The sequence below is a fragment of the Orcinus orca genome, chromosome 15, assembly GCF_937001465.1.
Source record: "Orcinus orca chromosome 15, mOrcOrc1.1, whole genome shotgun sequence".
Taxonomy (NCBI): domain Eukaryota; kingdom Metazoa; phylum Chordata; class Mammalia; order Artiodactyla; family Delphinidae; genus Orcinus; species Orcinus orca.
The window spans coordinates 59,184,719-59,207,937 of record NC_064573.1 but is presented as its reverse complement, the minus strand read 5'-3'; positions in this window follow the sequence as shown (position 1 = coordinate 59,207,937).

Sequence of the window (23,219 nt, the reverse complement as noted above, 5' to 3'; positions counted from 1 at the left end):
TTACAAAACAGAAACAGACTCACAAACTTAGAAAACAAACTTATGGTTACCAAAGGGGAAAGGTTGGGGGGGAGGAAGAATAAATTAGGAGTTTGGGATTAACAGATACACACTACTATATATAAAATAGATAATCAACAAGGACCTTCCATATAGTGCAGGTAACTCTACTCAATATTTTGTAATAACCTATATGAGAAAAGCATCTGGAAAAGAATGGATATATGTATGTGTATAATTGAATCACTTTGCTGTACACCTGAAACTAACACACATTGTAAATCAAATATACTCCATTATAAAATAAAAAGTAAATTGAAAAAACAGGTTCAAAGTTAAACGTAGTAAGAATTTCAAGTCTAATGCAACAGCAGAGCTATAAGCCAAAGATGGAGCCCGTCTAAGCAGGGATCCTGCCTCACTGCCCAGGTCATGTGGAGGAAGCCCGCCCAGGGGCATGAAAGTCCATGATGAAAGGTGTGGTGCCTTCACCACACCTTCACGGAGCCCAGCAGGAGGCTTCTTTCTGCAGAGACAGCACAGCACGGTGGCTGAGAGCTTGGGCTCTGGGGCCAGACCCCAGCATTGCCTGCTTGTATCCTCGGATAAGTTACTTACTCTCTCTGTGCCTCAGCTTTCCTGCCTGTAAAATGGGCATAACGATGGTTCCTAGATCATAGAGTTATTGTGAGGATTAGATTTTAATGTACATATAAATATTTAGAATCATATGACTTGGCATCTAGCAAGCCGTGAATAAAGATGAGCTGTTGCTAGTAGAGACGAATGTATGAGATGATGCTTCCAAACACCAGCATCTAGGGCTCCATACTCAGTAACCAACTTTCTGATAGTAATTTAACTTCCTCTATCCAACTGCCTGCAGGCAACGGATATGCTTGATAGTACCTTCCTCACTGGAAAATAATAAATAGATATTCTGCTTTGCAAATTTGAAAAACAAGAACAAAAACATACAGAGGGAAGTAATTAATCTGGTGAGGCTCTCTGATGGAGGAAGAAAATGAGCTTTATCACAAGGCATAATGGATCCTAGCCATGATGGCTTTCAGTTTTACAGATGAAGAAACCAAAGCACAAAGAAGTAATTCACCAAACACAAGGCTGTTATGTGGCAGGACCAGGCTTACACTCAGAAGTGCCGTGTCCATGCACACCCTCCACCCCACTGTACTCTGTGCCCCACTCCTAGCACGTGCTGCACACACACCTCCCCCCAATCAGAGTGGCTGCGGACCTTTCCCAGGAGTGAAACAGCCCACCTTGCAGGATGCAGAGGAGAGAACTTCTGGAGAGACAGCTGGAAGGAAAGAACTGACGACTGTCAGGTAGGTGATGCCCGCGGGTCTGCCCTCTTCAAGGGAAATGTAATGCTAGATTGTCTGCCCTCTGAGTTCTAAAAGCTGGGAGCCATTCTGGAATTTCCACTCCCAGGTGAGATGATAGTGGGAGGAGGATTTTAGATTTATCAGGAATTGCAGGTCTTTGGGGCTGAATGGTGTCCGTACAGGAAGAACAAGATCTGCTAAACTAATTCTATATAAGTTAGAATTTGAAAAGGTGGGGAAACAGTTTTTGAAATAAAAATGTAAATAGGGCCATCGAGTGTGGAGCAGTATCACCCACACATGGGAAGCCTAGCCTAAAGCTGTGGAAATAACTCGTCTACAGATCCCTCCAGAAGTTTAAATGTGGTCCGGGGAGGATGTTATCTGAGAGGACCAAAGGACAACGCAGTTAGATTCTTTGAGACTCGGGAAAACAGAGACTGTTAAGGCATCAGGGAACCTACTCATGATTTTCCAGTGTCTGTTTAAGGACACTCTTGTGTTTGGACACGTTTCCCTCGTGCTGCATTGTGAAATAAACAGTGGACCAGTGTCGGCCACCAAGAGTGGTCTTGGGTTGCATTACGAGCTATAGGGTGAGTAAGAAGCAGGACTTTGACCCACAGCTTCAAAAACTATGAGTATCTCGAGCTTCCCTGGTGGCGCGGTCGTTGAGAGTCCGCCTGCCGATGCATGGACACGGGTTCGTGCCCCAGTCCGGGAAGATCACACATGCCGCGGAGCGGCTGGGCCCGTGAGCCATGGCCGCTGAGCCTGCGCGTCCGGAGCCTGTGCTCCGCAACGGGAGAGGCCACAACAGTGAGAGGCCCATGTACGGCAAAACAAAACAAAACAAACAAACAAACAAAAACTATGGGTATCTCAATCCCAGACATTCATTTGAGCACAGAGACAGTGAGATCAGATCGAATGCTGATTTAACCAGATATTTTAGGAAAGCCCTTGAAAACAGTAATAGCATCACAGATGCAAAACTCCTGCCATCAGGCTGCGTGATGTTATGGATGCTTTTGCATGTGTGTGTGTGTGTGTGTGTGTGTGTGTGTAAGTGGCTGAGCTTATTAGGTCCCAGTGGACGTGTTCAGCTCCCTGTCTCCCATGGCAGTTTTTCCACATTAAAGATTAGGGAGAGGGCTGCAACAATCCTGTGCTTCCTCTGTTTGTCTGTTTTGGAGGACACTGAGGTCTACTGGGGCTGTGTTGTAACTGACGGTTGATCTAAGGAGAAACGAAAAGGATGGCCAGGCACGTGCCCCTGAAATTTTAGTAGGAAGACCTTCTAGAGGACAGAGCAGCAGGAAGATGTTTAGGAGAGAAGGCCCTTCTCATGCTGCTTTCCTGTCTCTTTAAGATGGTACAGGTCCCAGGAGTTCACCTTCTCCTTCTGCTTTCCCAAAACTTCAATGAGCATTTTCTTTACACCAGGCACAGGCATCACCTCTCCTCCTGCGTCCCTGTCCCAGCCCCTCAGCTCCACCCTGCCCCCTCCGAATGAAAAATGTTGCTGCCTTATCAGTACACAAAGGATGCTGCAGCCACCAAGCCATCACATTACAGCCGCCCCATCGGTGAGCCCCGAGGGCACTCAGGGTGGAAATAGGATGCCCGCTATCAAGCCCTCAGCCACTGCAGCCACTCCCGAAGGTGCACCCTGAGGGGCCTCAGGATGGGGAAGCACAGGATGCTGGCCCCAGAGAGCTGAGGTGCATGTCAAAGGAATGATCTCAGTGAGCCCAGACTCACATCTTCCCATACCTAGAAAAGCGCTAAATTCCTTAACTTGAGATGCCTGGTTTTCTTTAATTAACAGTGATCTTTTGATGTTCCAACTACCTGGTCTTTGTGGCAAAACCCCCTATAGATCCTGGCTTCTCCCTTACCTCTTGGGAGCAGTCCATCAGAGCAACCTGAGAGGTTGCGTCCTGGGCTTAAGTCCTCAGTTTTGTCTGCCAAATAAAACATTCTTCTCAACTTTTAGGTTGTGCTTTTTTTTTTTTCAGTCAACAACCCTATTCAGCTCTCTTAAGGCCTCTGGGCAATGACTGCCCCCTGCTTCCTCTGCTGCCTGGCGGGCTTCAGGAGGGGAATGTCTGACTAGGACTGTGGCATATGAATCGCTTTCCTTTATTCCCGTATTTATCCTGCATGAAAAACCAGGACCAGGGTGTGTACAAATTTCAGGATATGTCTGACAGATGCCCTGCTAGCTGCTGAAAAATGATTAAAGGAGAAATGTGTTTATTTATCCATGTATTTATTTATTTATTACCTTTGCTGTGCAAAATATAAGGACTCCTCTCCAAAGATGTAGATGTGAATGTTTACTTTTTTAATTTTTAAAAGGACAGAGAATATGTCACATCAATCACCACTGGATACACTGCAAACCTCAAATGAAGGGGGAAATGGAAAAGACATACAGTTTTTGATCCTGATTTGCAATATTAATAAAACCTTTGTTGCTAGTTAGCTTGTGAGTAGAATGAAATAGAAATATCTTGTTAGTGGTAAATTTATTCAGGAACTAACTGGAAGGCTAATTTGACTTTATAGAAAATGTATAGATTTTTTTTTCTTCTGGCTTAAGAAACCAGCTTTAATGTACAGAAATAATGGGAACTAGGCGGCATATGTTCTTTGCTGGTTTAAGAATTGGGACACCCAGACTTAGCTCTGCCCCGTAAGGAAAGAATGACCTGCAAACGCCCGGCTTTGGGACCAGACTGACCTTGGCTGAAATCTCGGAGGACCACAGTGGATCCCTCACTCACTACCTTTGGCTTCCCTTCTCCACCAACAGCTAATAGTAATGAAATACTCAGCTGAGAGTCATTGCAAGGATTAAATGAGATACAGTATTTAAGACCTTTCGTGCATTTGAAACACACAGAAAATTTTCAATTAATTAGCCCTGTGACCTTCGGACAAGTCAACCTCACCGGGTTTTGTTCTCTCCAATTCCAAATTCTCTTTGCAAACAGCCTACAGATATTAGAGAGACTTGTAATTAGCATATCAAGCACCAGCCTAATTCTGCCAGCTCCTCCTCTCACTGCAATTACACTGTTTATATGTAAATGGCACTGCCAGTCCCTGGGTTGTGCCTGCAGAACTCAACCAAGAAAGTAGTGTCCCATCTTACTGACCCTCCTCCCTTCCTTAGCGAACGCTTGTTCACTGGGAACACAATGGTCCATGTCTGACCAGCCCCTAAGGAACTGACCGGGTTGACAAAATGCAGTTTGAATTCTTAAGATTTTTCTGCGGTTCAGTGGTGGGAACAGACATGACCCCACATGTGAGCAGTAGCCACCTGTGGTCTGGAGGGAAGGTGGAGGAAGGTAATTGTACTTGGATGGAGTGTTGCAATGGGCTGTGACAGCCTCTTGAAGCTTTTGGAAGCTAAGGGAATTTTAACTGACCTGAAATCACCATCAAGATGTGTGTTTGTGTCCGTTGGTGGGAATGTAAACTGGAGTAGCCGCTATGGAGAACAGTATGGAGGTTCCTTAAAAAACTAAAAATGAAGCTACCATATTATCCAGCAATCCCACTCTTGGGCATATATCTGGAGAAAACTATAATTTGAAAAGATACATGCACCCCAATGTTCATAGCACCCCATGTTCACTATTTACAATAGCTAAGACATGGATGCAACCTAAATGTCCATTGACAGAGGAATAGATAAAGAATATGTGATACACACACACACACACACACACACACACACACACACACACTGGAATATTACTCAGTCATAAAAAAGAATGAAATAATGCCATTTGCAGCAACATGGATGGACCTAGAGATTATCATACCGAGTGAAGTAAATCAGAGAAAGATAAATATCATATGATGTCAGTTCTACATGGAATCTAAAAAAATGATACAAATGAACTTATTTACAGTAACAGACTCACAGATATAGAAAACAAACTTATGGTTACTAAAGGGGAAAGGGGTGGGGAGAGATAAATTAGGAGTTGGGATTAACATATACACACTACTATATATAAAATAGATAAACAACAAAGACCTACTGTAGAGCACAGGGAACTATATTCAATATCTTATAATAACCTATAATGGAAAAGAATCTGAAAAAGAATATATATATATAACTGAATCACTTTGCTGTACACCTGAAACTAACACAACATTGTAAATCAACTAGACCTCAATTTAAAAAAAGATGTGTGTGTGTGTGTGTGTGTGTGTGTGTGTGTGTGTGTGTGTGCGCATGTGTGCATGCGTGTAGATTCCAAGAGGAACTTGTATAGTCAGGAAGCTTTGCTGGAATGGGTCTCAGGACTTGCTGGCTGACTCCATTTTCCACCCAAACATCTGAGTCAGCCCTAGTTAAGCCTCATTCATTCAGCAAATAATTTTTGCCCAACAGAGAACACAAATATGACTAACCATTGCTTTGGCCTCAAAGACTCTTGTTAAGCAGCCAGGGAACCAGCAAGGTGGACGTGTTACACTGTGTCGGGGAGAGGGGTGCAGTGCGCACAGAGGAAAGGGTGAATGATTTTCCCTGATGAAGGAGGAGGGGGCTGGTAGAGAGATGGTCTAGAAAGGAGGTGACCGCTTTTGTCTTTTCCAAATTTGCATTCCCTTGATTATTAAGGCTCCTTCCCTGCTCCACATTCTAAAGAAAGACGCTAGCTCTTGCCATCTGTCAAGTTGGAGCCTCCCAACTGGGGACGTGACGTTATCCCCAAGCTAAGTGTGTCGGGGTGGGGGGATTGCACAGCTGAGAACCGCAAGCCGAGCCCGGTCTCACTGCCTTGCTGGGGCCTGTTCCCCACGAGGAGGGCTCAGCAGGCTCTCATTAACCTTCTCCCGAGTGAGCCGGGAAACTGGGCAGCCAACAGCTTAGGGTTACCACAGGGCAGTGAAACAGCAACCGGCTGTGCTCCCCAAACAAAGCTCCCGGCTAAGTGTAAACAGCAGGTGGGGGCCCCTTTCAGTGAGAGAGGGCTCATTTCAGTGGAACGAGGCCTCTCGGGGTCAAGAAGAATATGGAAAAGTGGTTTATGGGTGGGTCTCTCCATTTCCATGCAACCCACCCAAGGGCAGGCCTGACAGGTATCCCGCAGCCACCTTTAGGAGCTTCCGAGTCCTCGGGGCGATGGTTCTTCAATTTCCCCCGAGGCAGCGTCACCTGGAGCTCCATTCCAGGGTCCTATTCGTAGGTCTGTGGTGGGACTCGAGAATTTGTGTTTCCGGCAAGTTCCCAGGTGAGACCACGTTTGACCACCGCTGTCCCAGGGCATGACTGATCCCTGTACCTAAAGCAAACCTTGCAGACCACGATCTGAGATTTAGTGCAATCTTGCGCGCGAAGATAAAGGCCCCTGGGAGAGATACACGATTCACTCTTGCCAGGGACATTAGAGAAGGAAAAGATTATTAGATGATTGTTGTTAGACCAGATACGGTAAGAAAAGGAGGTTTGATTAAAGATCACTTTTGTCTCACTTGACTGGGTGGGTGGGTGACAGGTTTCTCAGTACAAGTTCTTTATCCCATTAAAGTTTATCGTTTGTTAAATTGTTGTTTTAACTTTTTAGAAATCAAGAATGCTGGGACTTCCCTGGTGGGCCAGTGGGTAAGACTCCACGCTCCCAAAACAGGGGGCACAGGTTTGATCCCTATTAGGGGAACTAAGATCCTGCGTGCCACACAGCCCGGCCAGATAAATAAATTTAAAAAAAAAAAAAGAAGAATGCTAACGTCTTCCCAGAAGTCTGTTGGGTTTGGGACATACACTCTTTTACACCAGGATCACAAGCCCACTCAAGTTCACTAAGGAGGACCCAGAGCTACCCCTTCAGACCTCCAGGAAACGGTGCCCCGCTGCGTGGCATGAGGGAATCTGAGAGCTTTTGCCTTCTGCACAGCAGTGGAGTTCTTTGTCTCCACATCTCTCTGCCAGCGATCTGTCTAGGCTCCCTGGGGCTGTTTGCTCTAGTACTTTTTCCGTCTGTGGGTCTGGTCTCCTGCAGTGATGGCCTGGACCGCTGACCACACCTGCCTTTGCAGCTCTGCTCCCCACATCTATCCGACACAGCCGCTGTGTCCCTGAGCTCCCAGGAGAGAAAATCTGGTTGACCCAGCCTGCGCCAGGTGTCTGCCCCTGGTCCTGTGAGGGCGGCTGCCAGCTCCCGGGGTCAAGGGTAGCGCACTCATCCTGAAAGAAGAGTGTGGGCAGCGAGGCTGAGATGGACGCTGTCAGCTACCACCAGCTCGGGGACCCTACCTCCACAGGACTGTGTGTGTAAAGCACGCAGGCACTCAGTAACTAAGGTAAGTTTCCTCTCTTCTTCATTTCTTCTGCAAATTCGCCAATTCGTAGGGGTTTAGAGAACCAGGTAGAGGATTCTGGTTAACCGCCTGTGGAGGATGGCAGGGGTAGGATGGTTTTGAGCCCTGATCTGCCCCCTTAAAGCCACACAGGTCGTGTCACCTCAGGGCTCGGGCACATCCTCAGCCCCGGCTCCATGGAAGCAGGTCTGTCGGCTCAGGACACCAAGGGAGTCACACAGCTCTTCACACTCCAGAGAAGTGTGACCATTTGTCAATTTTTTTTTTTTTTTGCAGAAAAGGTGACAAAAATTATGAATGTGTAAAATTATACCTTGATCTCAAGGGTCTAAACCATATCGTTAACTGTAATCCAAATGCTTGACTGAAGGTGTGGATTTCATAGCATGTGTGTTATTTGGGGCCAGTTTATGGGAGAAAAAAAAAAAAAAACTTTTGTAAGCCCCGACAAACAGAGACAATGGCTTATAAAAGTCAGCATGAGGCGTTTGGGTAGGTTCTCTAGGGGAGGATTCCTTTCCTTTCTTCCCCTCTGCTCCCCTCCCCTCCTTCCTTTCTTTTGTTTGCTTGTTTTTGAATTTAAATTTTGTCAATATTTCGAGGACTTTCTGTCCACAGAGGTTGTGTTTTTATTGGTAGAGTTTTGACCTATCACAACTTGACACTGTTGTGTCAGGCGGGGACCCCGTGCTACAGTCAAAGGTCAGGAGGACACTCATGTCCTAATACCTGTGCTCGCAGCCCCTCCCTGGGGGTCCGCGGGTAGACAGGAGTAAACTATTACTGGCCACGTGTCAAATCAACCATTAGCTAACCAGGCACCATAAGAACATAGGGAAATTATCTCCTTTGGGAATTCTGACTATTGTTTTTAAGCTTTTTTTTGGCCACACTGTGCAGCAGGCAGGATCCTAGTTCCGTGACCATGGATCGAACCCGTGCCCCCTGCATTGGGAGCGTGGAGTCCTAGCCACTGGACTGCCAGGGTATTCCCTGTTTTTAAGCATTTTCATGCTGGGAGGAAAGAAAATCCTGAAGATATATGTCACTGTGTTTATACTTAAAAGAGTGTCTCTTAAATTTACACCACTGATTCCTAGAAGAATTTAGCAAAGGAAAAGGCAAAGTGAAAAGTTCTAACTAGAAAAGTAGCATTTTCTCTTTTGGATTTTTCAAACCATTTGAACAAATTATGGAAAATAACATCTTGCCCACCAGCTATAATGAACATTCGTGCACTGTGGTGACGTCTCTTCCACACTTCTCTTCTTGTATATTTTAGAAAGAAAAGCTTTTATCCAGTATTATTTCCCTTCGTGTTTTGTTTTCCTGCTTTGAACTGGCATCTGAAGAGGCCACAGAGCCTTCTTAATTTGAAAAGATTCTTGTCTTTGGGACTATGGGGTCGTGACTCTTAATGTGCATCCGAATCACCCAGAGGGTTTGTTTCAATACAGATCGCTGAGGTCCAAACCAAGAGTTTCTTTTTTTTTGGCGGTACGCGGGCCTCTCACTGTTGTGGCCTCTCCCGTTGCGGAGCACAGGCTCCGGACGCGCAGGCTCAGCGGCCATGGCTCACGGGCCCAGCCGCTCCGCGGCATGTGGGATCCTCCCGGACCGGGGCACAAACCCGCGTCCCCTGCATCGGCAGGCGGACTCTCAACCACTGCGCCACCAGGGAAGCCCCAAACCGAGAGTTTCTGATTCAGCAGGACTGGGGAGAACCTGCATTTCCAGCAAGATCTCCGGTGATGCTGTGGCTGCTGGTCCAGGGGCCATACTTTGAGAACTGCTGGTCTAGAGAAAACAGGCAGCCGCTGAGCAGCTTTCCCTGCCCGACTCCTGCCTACCTGCCTGGGCCCCCTGTCCCACCTTGTGGGACTTTGCACAGGGGTGGGGGGAGGGCTCCGGAGAGGAGGAACAAGGGCCTCAAATCTGACATCTTCAAAAGGGGAAAAAAACCTTTTACGTAAATCCACCTTTCAGTAGTTTACAAACACTCTCATTAAATTATAGAAAAAAATGAAAAAGATTTTGTACATCATATTTAGAGATGAAAGTACACAAATCATATGAAACAGAGTTTTAGCCATTCATCAGCCTCACCGGATCGCCTTACCTCGGTGCAATTTCCTTTCCACCACACCTTGCTAGCTCCCATTTCAAGTTCAGCCTCACAGTACAAAGTCTTTTCTAAGCACTGAGAAGTTCCTGAAGGAAAAGGGGAGCAGTAGCTATAACATTCCACTGACGTTTTGGCAAGCAAACTCCAGGTGAGAATTTCAAGAGACACTGAAAAGCAAAGGCTTGGCCTCCAGAATTCAAATACTTTTTGTAAATTTCCCCATCCCTCCTATAAAGGGAATGTGGCAATTTTGCAAATGAAGGTCTAAAAACGTGCCTTAAGTTAAACCTTCTCTTAACCATAGGAAGCTTAGTCAACTGCTGATTTAAGGAAACATGTCACATTTTATATCAGCGGGAGACACTGACAACATGCATGTTTTTCACTTAGAAGTGCAAAATTTTAGCCCTGTTTTCTCAACCTTATTAAAGTTGGGGACGTTGCCACCGACACCTGGATTAAAACCGCAACTACCCAAAGATGAGACGGTTATTAACCAGTGAAAACAGCAGCACAAACTTCTTTAGCTCAGAAATGGGAGGCGCAACAGTGGGAGGGAGGGCCTCGTTTTTCACCATGGATTACACACGCACAGAACAAAAGTTAGTCGAGGGATACATAAGTCAAAATGCTTTTATTTAGTTGGGTTATACAAAAATCAATAAATAAACTTCATAATTTATTTTTAATAAAAACAGAGAAGAAAAAGTTCGCCTACTGCCCTGGGAAGGTCAGCTCCTGGGCGTGGGCCCCTGGCTGTCTGCTTCCCAGAGCATCACCTGGCGAGGAGCTCCTACAACGCAGGTTAAAATCATTGATTCCATCATTGTTCTCCCGGGTAAAAGACACACACACACAGCCTCTCTTTAGACGAGCAAGAGGTGTCTTTTCCCTGGAATCTGGACTGTCCTGCGGGGAGCACCCTACCTTGGAACTGCCCTTAGCCTTGCAGCCGGCCGTGCTCGGAACTGGGAACGCCAGGCGGGGAGGATGCGGCAGTTCTGGGTCCAGGCCCGGCGGGTCACCCTAGACGGCAGGGGACAGACAGGCCGACAGCCAGTGAAGACGGAGGAGCCACCTGGAGGGCGCGTGGCCCTCCCCACTGGGCCCACCTCCCCCGCGGGCACTCAGGCAGCCTGGGAGTCTGTGGTCCCACGTCTGAAATCAGAGCACACACCGTGCCCATCCCTAGGCTGTGGTAAGAATCAAGTCCTTTCACCAGCCGAAGGGCTTAAAATAGCACCTAGTAGCCAAAGGTGCTGGTTGCTGTTATCACATAAAGGATGGGAGGATGGTAGGGAGGCTGCGACAGAAGGACAATGCGCTGGGCCCCCTCCCCGAGCCCTTGGCCGCACTTTGCATACAGCTGGAGCGCAGCCCCGAGGTCCCTGAGCCAACAGCGACAAAGGGCCCAGAAAGGAGCCGTCACTGCCAAAGCTGCAGAATAAAGACTCAGCCCGCAGACAGCGGCCGCCCGGGCCCCACCGTCCCGGCCCTCACCCCTGTCTTCTCTCTCAATTAACATAACTAAAGGAGGAACCCAAGGCCTCTGTCCTCAGCTCACCCAGTCTCAAGTCCAATGCTAACCGTCCGCTCCGGGGAACCCGGTGAAAAGGAAGGTGGTCAAAGTTAGAGGCCCGGGGTCTTGCACGGTCACAATACAGAGCATCAGGCTTATTTCTTAATCATTTTCAGAACGAAACCACTTTGCAGCCTCCTTCTTAAGAGGTGGGCGTGTTTAGCAGCTTAAACAGGCAGATCCCCACCCCTCAGCCGGGCCCTCAGGACGCCAGGTGGGTGGGGCTGGGCCTCAATTCACCAGCATCATCGGATTAGCTTTCTGTCCTTGGCAAGGTCACCCAGAGCCCAGCTGCAAATGCACATTTGTAATGAGACAGGGTGGGGTCACCCATCTCCACCTGCCAGCGAGAGAGCCCAGTTTCCTAGGTGACAGGCGGTGCTATTTTCCTGGGTAAAGTCACAGGGAGGAGAGGGAAGTAAAAGTGAAAATAAAAATGAGCCGGGACACCAGCCCGACCGCCCCCGACTGGTAAAGGCTGACCTCCAGCCGTCACTGCGGACTGTGGGCCTTAATCCTCCTCCCAGTCAATACCATCCATGGCAAGTTCGATTGTTTGCCATTTATTATTCAATTTGCATTCAGAGGCCAAATAAATAAAGCAAGCACAACAGCGCAATTTGCCTTTTCACAAGTGAGTTACACTTGCTTTCTGTGTAGCAATTAATGCTACATTCTCAAGTTACAATATGACAGTGAAGCTTGTAAGAACGTAGACTTCTGTCTCTGAAGGAAACAGAAATCGCATTTCTTCAAGAACTTTGCAGGGGTGTGGTTTACATGTATCTGTGTATCCATCCATGTACCTACAGAAATGCCCCAGCTCTGTACAGTCACACTGCATTGCTTTTCTTCCTCCTTTCCTTCCTCCCTCCCTCTCCGTTCTCCCCTCCCCCCTTTCTGTCTGTCCAGAAACATTTATTATCAGGGTACATTCACTGAATGTTTGCTCTGGGTCAGAGACATTTACAAAGGTTGAAACCTCCCAGGCTCTCAAGTACTTTACAATCTAGTTGCAGGGGACAGACTCAAGAAGTAATTATAACTCAAATAGGGAGCAGCCTACACCAGCCTGTGGAGTCAAGAAAGTCACCTTAATATTCACAGTCAGTTCCTGTTCTTGTTCTCACCCTGTGGCTGACAGCTAAAGCAGGATGGGCAAATAAAGGGTCAAATAAATGAATGAAAACATAAATACTGTCCAATCAGGTACATCTGGATAGACGTGTGGATATGTTCCTGAAAATCGGTTCAATTCATTTTAGGTCACGTTGGCAAAGCAAGGAAATTACCATCATTTGGTGATGACTCTGATTAATCAACTTTGTTTGGTCTGGATTTTCACGTATGGATTTTCCTCCAGTTCACAGGTCTCATAACATCCAAGAGAACCACCTAGGAAGCCACGTAGAATCCGAGACACCTGCAGCCAGGTCAGGGGCCCACCTGAGTGGCCACAGTCCCCGCCAGGCTGTGCGTGCTCCATTCCCATCGGGCATTCAGTGGAAAGCTGTTTACTTTTTTCAACGCTTCTCTTTCCAGAAGCTGGTCCTGACTGGGCCTGCAGGCAGGTCAGGGTCTGTGAGCAGGGAGCTCACCTGCCTCCAATTCCGGAGCTGATGGGAATGTACCCAGCATTTTGTAAAAGTCCACCAATAGCACACTTGGTGAGTCCATTTGCATGAAGTTCAAAAACCGCAGAGCTGGTCTGCGGTGGCAGAAGCCAGGGGAGGAAAGAGCCATCCAAAGCGGAGCGTGAGAAAGGCTTTAACAGAAGAGTTAAGCACTGAAACCAGCCTACGGGTGAGAAGTCATTGCCTGCGATGAAGGAAGGAGGGAACCAGGGTCGAGGATGTTCATCTGAGCCGGGCTCAAGGAGGGTGCAAGCTTCCGGCAGCAGGAGCAGGGAGGAGCCTGGGCTTCTGTCACCACTCAGCCCCCGAAGTCCATGAACCATTCTGCGGGTCCTCCTCTGTGATGGGGGCTAGGACATCTACCCAGGGGCCATCCACCCATGCCTGGCTCCCAGGGATATGCCCTTTTTTCAGCCCCAAATGGGGGAAATGTGAACACTCCCAGCCAGTGTTTGTCTCAGGCAGGACCCTGCATATCTGCTCTTATCCTCCTGACAATCTCATATTATAGAGGAGAGGAAATCGAAGGTTCAGGGAATCGGGTGAAATTTCCAAATTCATAGTTCCTAAGCGGCAGACTAAAAACTACAACCAAGATCTGTCGGAGTCCAGGGCCTTTTCCTAATTACAGTCGGTGGACGTGATGGGCTGCGCTGGCTTCGCCCGTGCCCTGGGCAGACGAGGTGCGTCACCACCGGCCACCCCGTCTCCAGCTGCCCCTGTTTCCCTCTGCAGCCTGGGAGGAAATTGAGTTTCAGTTTGAGGCTTGTTATTCATCTCAGCATCATTAGCAGGAAAGTCACATGAAGCAAAGAGTAAAGCCTTTCTGCTTCCTGATCTGTTAGTGCCCAGACAACTGTCGATCAATAGGGATTTTATCTTAAGGTCAGACCGTCAGCTTCTGCTGCTGGGGCCACACAGGACAGCCAGTCGCCGGCTCAGGCGGCCTCCCTTCCCCGCTGCCCTGCTCCCCAGCTGCCTCTGGAGTGTCTCCCGGTGACCAGCGCCTGTGAGCTTCTGTTTCAAAGTGGTTTATACATGATCCATCCGTGTCGTGTTTAAGCTGGTTGCTAAGCAGCATTCCAGACAGACACTGCACAGACCCCCCCAGGAAGCCTTCCCTAGGAAGAACTACTATGGTTTAAGGATGGCAAGATGTTAAGATCAAATCTGCCCTTGCAAATGAGGTACCAAATCTGTCCGGTTTTCCCCTCCAATTTCTTAGAGCTCTCCTCTCTCCCCTGCCTTCAGCGTCAGGACCAAGCTGGACCATCATGGCGGCTTTGGACATTCATTCTTTTTTCTTTAAATAAGTTTATTTGTTTATTTTTGGCTGCGTTGGGTCTTTGTTGCCACGCACAGGCTTTCTCTAGTTGCAGCACGCGGGGGCTACTCTTCGTTGCAGTGCGCAGCCTTCTCATTGCAGTGGCTTCTCTTGTTGTGGAGCACGGCTCTAGGCACGTGGGCTTCAGTAGTTGTGGCTCACGGGCTCTAGAGCGCAGCCTCAGTAGTTGTGGCTTGTGGGCTCTAGAGCGCAGGTTCAGTAGTTGTGGCGCACAGGCTTAGTTGCTCCGCGGCATGTGGGATCTTCCCGGACCAGGGCTTGAACCCGTGTCCCCTGCATTGGCAGGCAGATTCTTAACCACTGCGCCACCAGGGAAGTCCCTGGACATTCATTCTTGACTTCGGAATAAACGCACTGAGGACAGAGTGATGACTGATTCCCTGCAGAGAAAATACTCATCACTTTCTGTGGACCCTCCCCAGCTGTAGGCTTCACCCTAAGTAGCTGCTAAGACCAGTGAGCACAGAGCTGGGAGAGCACGCCAGGACTTGGGGGGCACCCAATGGGGTTGTTTCTGATAATGCTGCGGAGGGCCCCCAGGCTGGGCCAGGGCCCCAGGCCTGAGCTAGCACACCCTCAACTAGCTGACTTGCAGGTTGCTGGTTGTCATGGCAACATGACTCCTCCCCCACCCCACAGGGTGGGGTCCCAAGAGGAGGAAGGCCTGGCAGCTGCTAAGCTTGCATGGGGTCAGGGTAGAGGGTATGGTGGGCCCAGCAGTTCCAAAGGACCTTCGAGCATCTGTAAGACTTACAGCATTTTTCTTCCTAATGAAGGGAAAAATCATAAAGTAGTGAGGATGAAAAATATTGCACAAATGGTGAAGAAAAGGAAAGCCAACAGGAAAACCTGAAAGGGACCAGGTGCCAGGCATTAAAAGCGAAGACCTGGGATAGTGAGAAAACCTCGGGGGCACAATTTAAATTCCTGCCCAAGGAGAAAAGGCAAAAGAAAAAAGGAACCTGGATCTTTTGGGCCAAAGGCAAAAGGAAATGAGAGTCCGAGGCAGCTCCCTCTGCCTGCAGCCCGGGGCAGCGTGTGACCGGGAGGGGCTGGAAGTGACCTTGGCGATGACAAAGCCAGGTCTGTGATGGAAATGAAAGGGCTGAGGCCACCGGCACCCAGGAGTTCACCAACTGCTTTGTATCAGTGCTGGCGATGGCTGGAGATATTTGCACTGCCTTTAAACTTCAAGTATTGATATTTCTTCCTATGAAATCAGACCTTTCTTGCAATGTGAACATGGCTTTAATTTAAATGAAACTATTTAGTTTCAAATAGTCATCATAAATTATGCCAGGGTCAAAATGCAAAAAAAGGGTCAGGCTGGTTTTGAGCAGTTTTGCTTTATTGTCAGGTTAAGGCCAAATCTGCAGGAGTTCCTGTCTTTTATCAAATCTGTTCTCCAAGCCCTTATCCACCTGGTGAGAGATAAGATACTCCAGGGGGCCAACTGGGTGAGTAATTGGCTGTCACTGTTGAAGTAAGAGGACCCCTGGCCAGGCTGCTGGGCTTGCAGACCAGGCATTAGAGCCTGAGTGGGAAGGTCACCCCTGAGAAAGCCTCCAGCCTTCTTGACTCTCACACAGCCTAACCTGAAAGGCCTAACTCTTGAGTGACAATGGCCGGTAATTATAAATTCATCTGAGTGAACCCATGTGACTGTTTCCCAACAGTGAGTCGATGCCAGGATTCTGCTTAGCGCCAAGTGGGGCTCATTTTAGAGCAAGTCGTTAGCCAGGTATGAAGCTTGCTTGTTTTGCCTATAGATCACGTGGACCACAGTTTGAGGGAATCCCTCATTCTAGAACTTGCTCTCAACACCGTGACTTTCTTTGGAAGATGAGACAAAAAAGTTTTCCAGTAAATCAGAGTCACATATTCCTTGGGTTGCTTTTAACTTACACCCTTGTTTCCTGGAAGTGACCCATACAATGGCGTTGGCACCTGAGGCTTTTTGAACCACAGTCCTGGGAAGGCCAGCTGCCGCTGAGTAAGAGCTTTACCATCTACGATTTTCTCCCTGAGGCTCTGTCTGCTCAAAGACATCGGTGTCTCTGGTATCAGGAGTTAGCATTTATAGCTTTACACGAATACTTCAGGAGAGTATCCAGGATATGTAGAGTGTCTACAAATCACTAAGTAAAAGGCGGACAACTTAATAGAAAAAATGGAAAAAAACCCATTAAAACCACAATGAAATAACACAATACACCCATCAAAATGGACAAAATGAAAAAAGATGGGCAATTTCAAGTCGTTGGGCTGTACCTCACAGGCCTACAAACCCTCTGCTTGCCCAGCTTCAAGATCGAAGAAAGAGCCCAGAGTCAGCAAGACAGACGTAAGTGGTTTAATGGATGGGGGCGCTTACACATATGAAGCAGGGTCCTGGAGCGACACCCCACCGTGTGCAGTGGACAGGAGGCCGGACATAGTGGCAGTCTTCACTCCCGGGGGTGGGGGAAGGGGAGATTGCCAGTTACAGGGGAATTGACTCAGGTGGGCTCATTAGTTACCAGGGAAACCAGCAGAGGGGCACACCCCTCACCACCCACTTTGATAAGTATAATCACCTGCTGGGGCCTGGGGCAAGTACATAGGGAGGTCAGTCTTGTAAGTAGGGCGTAGGTGAAGCAGGCCCTGGTCGGGCAGGGGATGTCCAGAGAGCAAGAGAACAGCCATCTTGAGTGGCCTGACCATATACAATTGTTAAGAGATTCTATTAATATAATTATCATTAACAATTATATTTATTTATTTGATTATTTGAATAATCATAGTATTTTAAGATAATAGATTGTTATTATTACAGTAATATTAAATGCCAGTAGCTTAATTATAGAGCCACTGGTATTAAAATGGAGCAGGACCCTATGGTCCTTCCCCACCATGTCCTCCACCTGCCTTTTGCCTGTAGAAAAACTTTAGTCAGAGAATAAGTTTAGGGACTTCCCTGGTGGTCCAGTGGGTAAGACTCTGGCTCCTAATGCAGGGGGCCTGGGTTTGATCCCTGGTCGGGGAACTAGATCCCACATGCATGCTGCAACTACAGATCCTGCATGCTGCAACTAAGACCCGGGCGCAGCCAAATAAATATTAAAAAAAAAAAAGAATAAGTTTAATCAGAGAAGTGGGAAAATGCAGAAGCAAAGGAAAACAGTCCAACAAGACTAAATAATAATAGTTTAGTCATTAAGCACTGTCAAGGACCTTCAGTTCCTTCTCAAGGGCTATAGATAGATAGATTCCGAGCCATCTCCTGTGAGCTGTCCTGTAGATACTGAAACCTCCACCAGGTGGAAGAAGTTAACTACATGATGACCAGACTGTAGCCATGACATAAGCTGCCACAATTCCGAGAACTGGCCTCAAGGACGTGGGAACAAACCAACCCTGGAACTGAAGACTAACTGTACTTAAAACAATCAAGACGACGCCGGTCAGACCACCGATGGCCAATTTCAAGATGACGGTCAGAGCTGACTGTGCTGTTTCTGCATGTAGCCCCCTCCCTCCGACTATACACCCCTGAAACACCCCTCTAAAAGCTCTCGCCCACTGATGTCAGGGGGGAGTCAGCCTCTGGACAGGAGTCTGCCCTCTCTCTCAGTTGCCGGCCTCCGAAATGAAGCCAACTTTCCTTTCCACCAACCTTGCTCTTTATTGGCTTTTGAGCGGCGAGCAGCCAGACCCCACTTTCGGTAACAGGCTACACAGACACTGTAAATTGGTACCAGTCCTGTGGGAAACTCCTTCGTTGGTATCTATGAGTATATAAGCACACCCTAAGACCCAGCAATCCTCCCCCTAGGTGTTCCCAACAGGGGTGCACACCTCTGTCCACTACATGACAGAGCGAGAATGTCCCTATCGGCCCTGTTCTGTGCAACAGAGCAACTCATTTACATACATTACAAACGACTCATTTACATAAAGTTCAACAGCCGGCAGTTGAGGCTGTGGCGTTAGCAGTTAGGATGGTGCGTCAGAGGCAACTTCTGAGGTTTGGAGGCTACTCTTTCTTGTCCACTTTGAGAAAAACCTGTCCTCTGTACAACTTATGATTTGTGTCCTTTTCTTTATGTATATCACCATAAAAATGACTGGAATAGCACAGAACAGAACCAAACCAGAAAATCTCCAGGAGAGCCTGCGGGCTGAGAAGCCCTGTTCTGCCCAGTCCCCGGGACCCCCGCCCCCCTGGAACTCCCCTGGTCACCTGCTGCTGATGCCCTACTTTCTAAGAAACCAGGAGACAATGACCTTTCCTCAGCACCTGCTATTCCTCTCCTCTTTCTCCTGTTCACCGCTCCGTGGCCTCTCCAAGCACTCTCTCTGCCTAAACCCAACTGCCAAGGAGAGAAGCCAGAGGGAAGTTCACATCCTCTGCTTACACTCTAAACTGAATCATTACCAAACACAATCCTGTAGCCAGAGGAGTCCTGTTTTACGTCCTGCTGGTGTAAGTTAGATCATAACCCTCCAAAGGGATGCCGGCCAAGGGTTACATACTTACAAAATTCACGTTGGCGTCTCTTTTTCTCTTCCTCGGAGAAGATTTTGTACTTCTGGCCTCTTTGCTCCTCACGCTCTGACATTAATGTGTCCTCTTTAAACTCCTTCCCCAGGCTCACGGGGACTGTGCCGCGTGGCGGAAAACCGGTCCCTTGCTTCCCTCCCTTTCAGCCTTCTGTGGACTCCTTACCTGGCAGCACCCACTCCTTTCGTTAACTGGTCCTGCGATATATGCCCACAGCTGTGAGTCCTAATCTCTGAGTGTGGTCCGTGGCTACAATTTAAAAAGTAAACGCCAGGTAGATTTAGTGAATAAAATACATTTTTGTCTTCCTTCAGTGACAGATAAAAAGCAAACAATACATTTTACCAAAAGAATTATCTTTAAAACTCTTATTGTACTCCGTTTACCTCTAAAACATTTTTAGGCTTAAAAAAACTTCAGTGTTTGATTTAGGAAAATTCCCCTGAGTTCAAACCAAATTCATCAGGTCTGTTCAAAGTACTGTTAAAAAGTAGGGCATAAGTTTTAAGATTCACATTCCCCTCCTAAGTTATACCATATATTCAAATGATACCTTTAAATTATGTATGCCTTTTATACATAGTGGAAAACATGAAAATAATAAAGACTAACTGAGAAACAATTGTGCAATTTGCAAACGATGTTATTTTAACCTGCAGTATTTTTAGCATTAGTACTCTAGCTCCCCCTAATGGAAAGTTTGCATCATTGCAGAATTCCTTCAGAGATGATCCTTGCACCACTATTTCGTTGCATTATACAGTCCATGTGGCTTCCCAAGGGATTTTAGACGGGTTAATGAATACAGGCACTAGAGTAGAGTAAAAAAAAAAAAAGAAATTCAGGCTAACAGTGCACTCAACCACATCCCTTCACTCAAGGTAAGCATGGGTTCCATGAGAGGTCTCCTGGGGTTGCTCCATGTTAGTTGAAGGCATGACATCAGGGCACAGTGCAGACAATTCCTGGAAGTGAAGACCACGGGTTCCTTACCCAGCTCTCCTATGAGCTGTCCCGACTTGGGGAATAACAAGAAAGAAGGGAATGGAGACTACGGCTTGTCCACTATGAGCTACGGAATTTTTGACAAAGTCGAGCAGCAGATATTTGAATTTAACAGCTTGGAGTATGGGTAACTGTGCAGCTGATGAAGCGCAGTCCGTATGTTTAAAAGCACCAAGCATATGGGAGGGGTGCCTTCAATCCTGATGGAAAATAAAAAGCCTAATGCAAGTGCTAGACCGATGGGGGGCTCCTCCAACATCGTTCTTGGCATCCAGTTTATGTGCAACCACTGCATCTTCTATCGGCTTTTCTAAAACAGGCTGCGGTAAGTTATTTTCGGATCAGTCCTGGGGGAGATGGAGAAGCGGTGACAAATAAGGGGGAGGGGCAGCCACCTTTGCTTTGCCATCCCGTTTATTAGTTCTAATAGTTTTCTTGTAAATTCTTTGTGAATTTCTATGTAGACAATCACACCATCTGCGAATAGAGAGCGTTTTGTTTATTTCCTTTTATTTATTTTTTGCGCTCTACTGCAGGCTAGGATCTCTAGTATGATGTTAAAGAACAAATATCCTTGCCTTATTCCTAATTTTAGAGGAAAAGTGATCATTCTTTCACCACCAAGTATGAGGTTAGCTGTTGGGTTTTGTAGGTGACCTTCAGCAGGTTGAGAAAATTTCCTGTTTCTTTCCTTTCCTAATGAGCTCTGGCAGTCTGTATTTTTCAAGACATTTGTTCATTTTATCTAGGCTGTTAAATTTATGCGCACAGAATAGTTTTATGGTGTTCCATGACCATTCTTTTGATGTCTTAAGTGCCTGTAATGATGTCCCTCTTTTATTCCAGATATGGGTAACTCGATCTTCTCTCTATATTCTTGATGAGCTTGGCTAGAGGTTTGTCAATTTTGTTGATCGTTTAAAAGATACCTTTCCCCCCACATTTCTTTTAATTTTTTTTTTCATTGTGGTAAAATATACGTAACATAAAAGTTACCAGTTCAACCATTTGTAAATGTACAGCTCAGGGGCATCAAATCCATTTCACATTACAGTGCAGCCATCACCACCATCCATTTCCAGAATTTTTCATCTTCCCAAATGGAAACTCTGCACCTGTTAAACACTTAACTCCCTATCCCCTGCCCCAGCCTCTGGCCACCATCATTCTACTTTATGTCCCTGTGAGTTTGACTGCTCTAGGCCCCTCATACAAGTGGAATCACTCAGTATATCCTTTTGTGACTGACTTATCTCACCACAATGTCCCCAAGGTTCGTCCATTCTGTAGCACGTGGTGTCAGAATTTCCTTCTTTTTTAAGGCTAATACTCCATTGTAAGTATATATCACAGAACACATTCTTTATTCATCCGTCAATAGGCACATGCGTTCCTTCCTTCCATCTTTCGGTTATTTTGAATAATGTTGCTACGAACATGGATGTACAAATATCGATTTGAACCTCTGCTCTCACTTCTTTGGGGCAGATACCAGGAAGTGGAATTGCCGCATCATACGGTAATTCTATGTTTAATATTTTGAGGAACTGCGTACCATTTTCCACAGTGGCTGTTACCATTTTATATTCCCACCTTGCATAAAGGTTGCAAATTTTCCACGTCCCTGCCAACACTTATTTTGTTCTTTTGATAATAGCCATCCTCACCGGTGTGAAGTCATCTCATTTGTGGTTTTGAGTTGCATTTCCCTAATGACTAATTTTTACCCATTTAAAAATGAAGTCTTTCTTTAAATCGTTGTGTGGATACAGTTCTTGGTTTATTGACTATTATTTTTATGTTCTTAGTTTCATTTATTGATGCTTCATCTTTATTGTTTCCTTCCTTCTGCTTGCACTGGACACATTTTCAATGGTCCCACGACAGGCCGCAGTAGGTGGCAACCATCCAAGACTGAAGAGCGGCAGGGCCTGGGGGAGATGGTGGTGGGGTGAACGTCTGTAGTCTGTCCAGCCTGGCTGAGGAGAGAGCCAAATGGAAGTTGGCCCAGGTGTTTTTGGCCTCATTCTCTTTCTAAACCATTTTCTTACCTATTTTCGTGATTCCCCTTCAGGTACCTAACACTTTCCTGCTCCATTCAACATCCAGTTATTGGTACTCGGCAACACCAGATTACTCTTTGATGGGGATTCAAACTAACAAGTTACTTATACTAAAATCTTTTGGTTCGAATTATGGACTGAAAAGCTGTTTCCAGAGTTAAAGGGCATTTCAACAACTTGAGGTACATCTTTAATGGGCTGAGGGGCCCCTGAGCTAACCACGGGTTTAAGCAGCTGACCCTACAGGTAAAGATGATGACCCCCACAGGCCTGATGGATCTGAGACACACCCTGAGGCCAGTCTCTTCCAGAGAGCTTTAGCCCTGGCAGCATCCCTTGTCTTTTAGAAAACGCACTCTTCCAATAAAATGCATTTTAACCGCAAGCATTTGCCAAGCTGTCTTTGGAAAGGTCTGCAATTTTTTTAAAGAAAGAAACCCAGTACAATGTAGGGATTCTACTGTTGATCTTGCCCAACAGCCTTAAGCCCCCAGCCCTGCATCAGTCAACAGGGGTGATTCAGTCCTCACTGCCCTGGGGCCCTGCTGTCTCTGCTAGGAGGGCACCTGGGAAATTCCACCCACTGGGCGTGTGCGCGGCGAGTTGTCTGTCAATAGTGGGCGGATTGGAGCTGGTTTATCCTGTTCTCACATCGTCAAAAAGGGTTATGGTTTAAGCCTATGGAAGAGGAGACCTGTTGGCAAATGGACCAAACTCATCAGCTCACAGAGGCAGATCTCCAGAACCATTTTCAGTAATAACTGTCCATTTATGGGAATGAGACGTGCTCCAGGTTTTGCATGCAAACGGCTGGACTGCATTTCCAGTCACTGCCTTGTCTCTACCATGAGAACATTTCCAAGGAGCGGCCGAGTGTCCAGGAAGCGATAAGCCATGGGGATAGCAGTGCACGCTTTACTATGAGGTCTGCTTTTTCCAGAGGGTCCCTTTGGTTTCAAATCAACAGCTTGTGAATACACCATCCCTCTAGCCACCGGTCAGTAGCCTACTCATTCCTGAAGGCCCAGGAAGAGCACCCCCACCTCCCTCCACCCCTTCTCCCCACACCGGCCATGCTTCTCCTCCTCCGCTTCCCAGACTCTGCACCCGTCCTTTCATGATGGAAGCTCTGCCCTGCACTCACTCCTGTTAGGGGTCCCTCTGTTGCACCTGATGAACTTATCCTTATGGGCAGGGTCTGTCTATGGTCTCTGTCATGTCC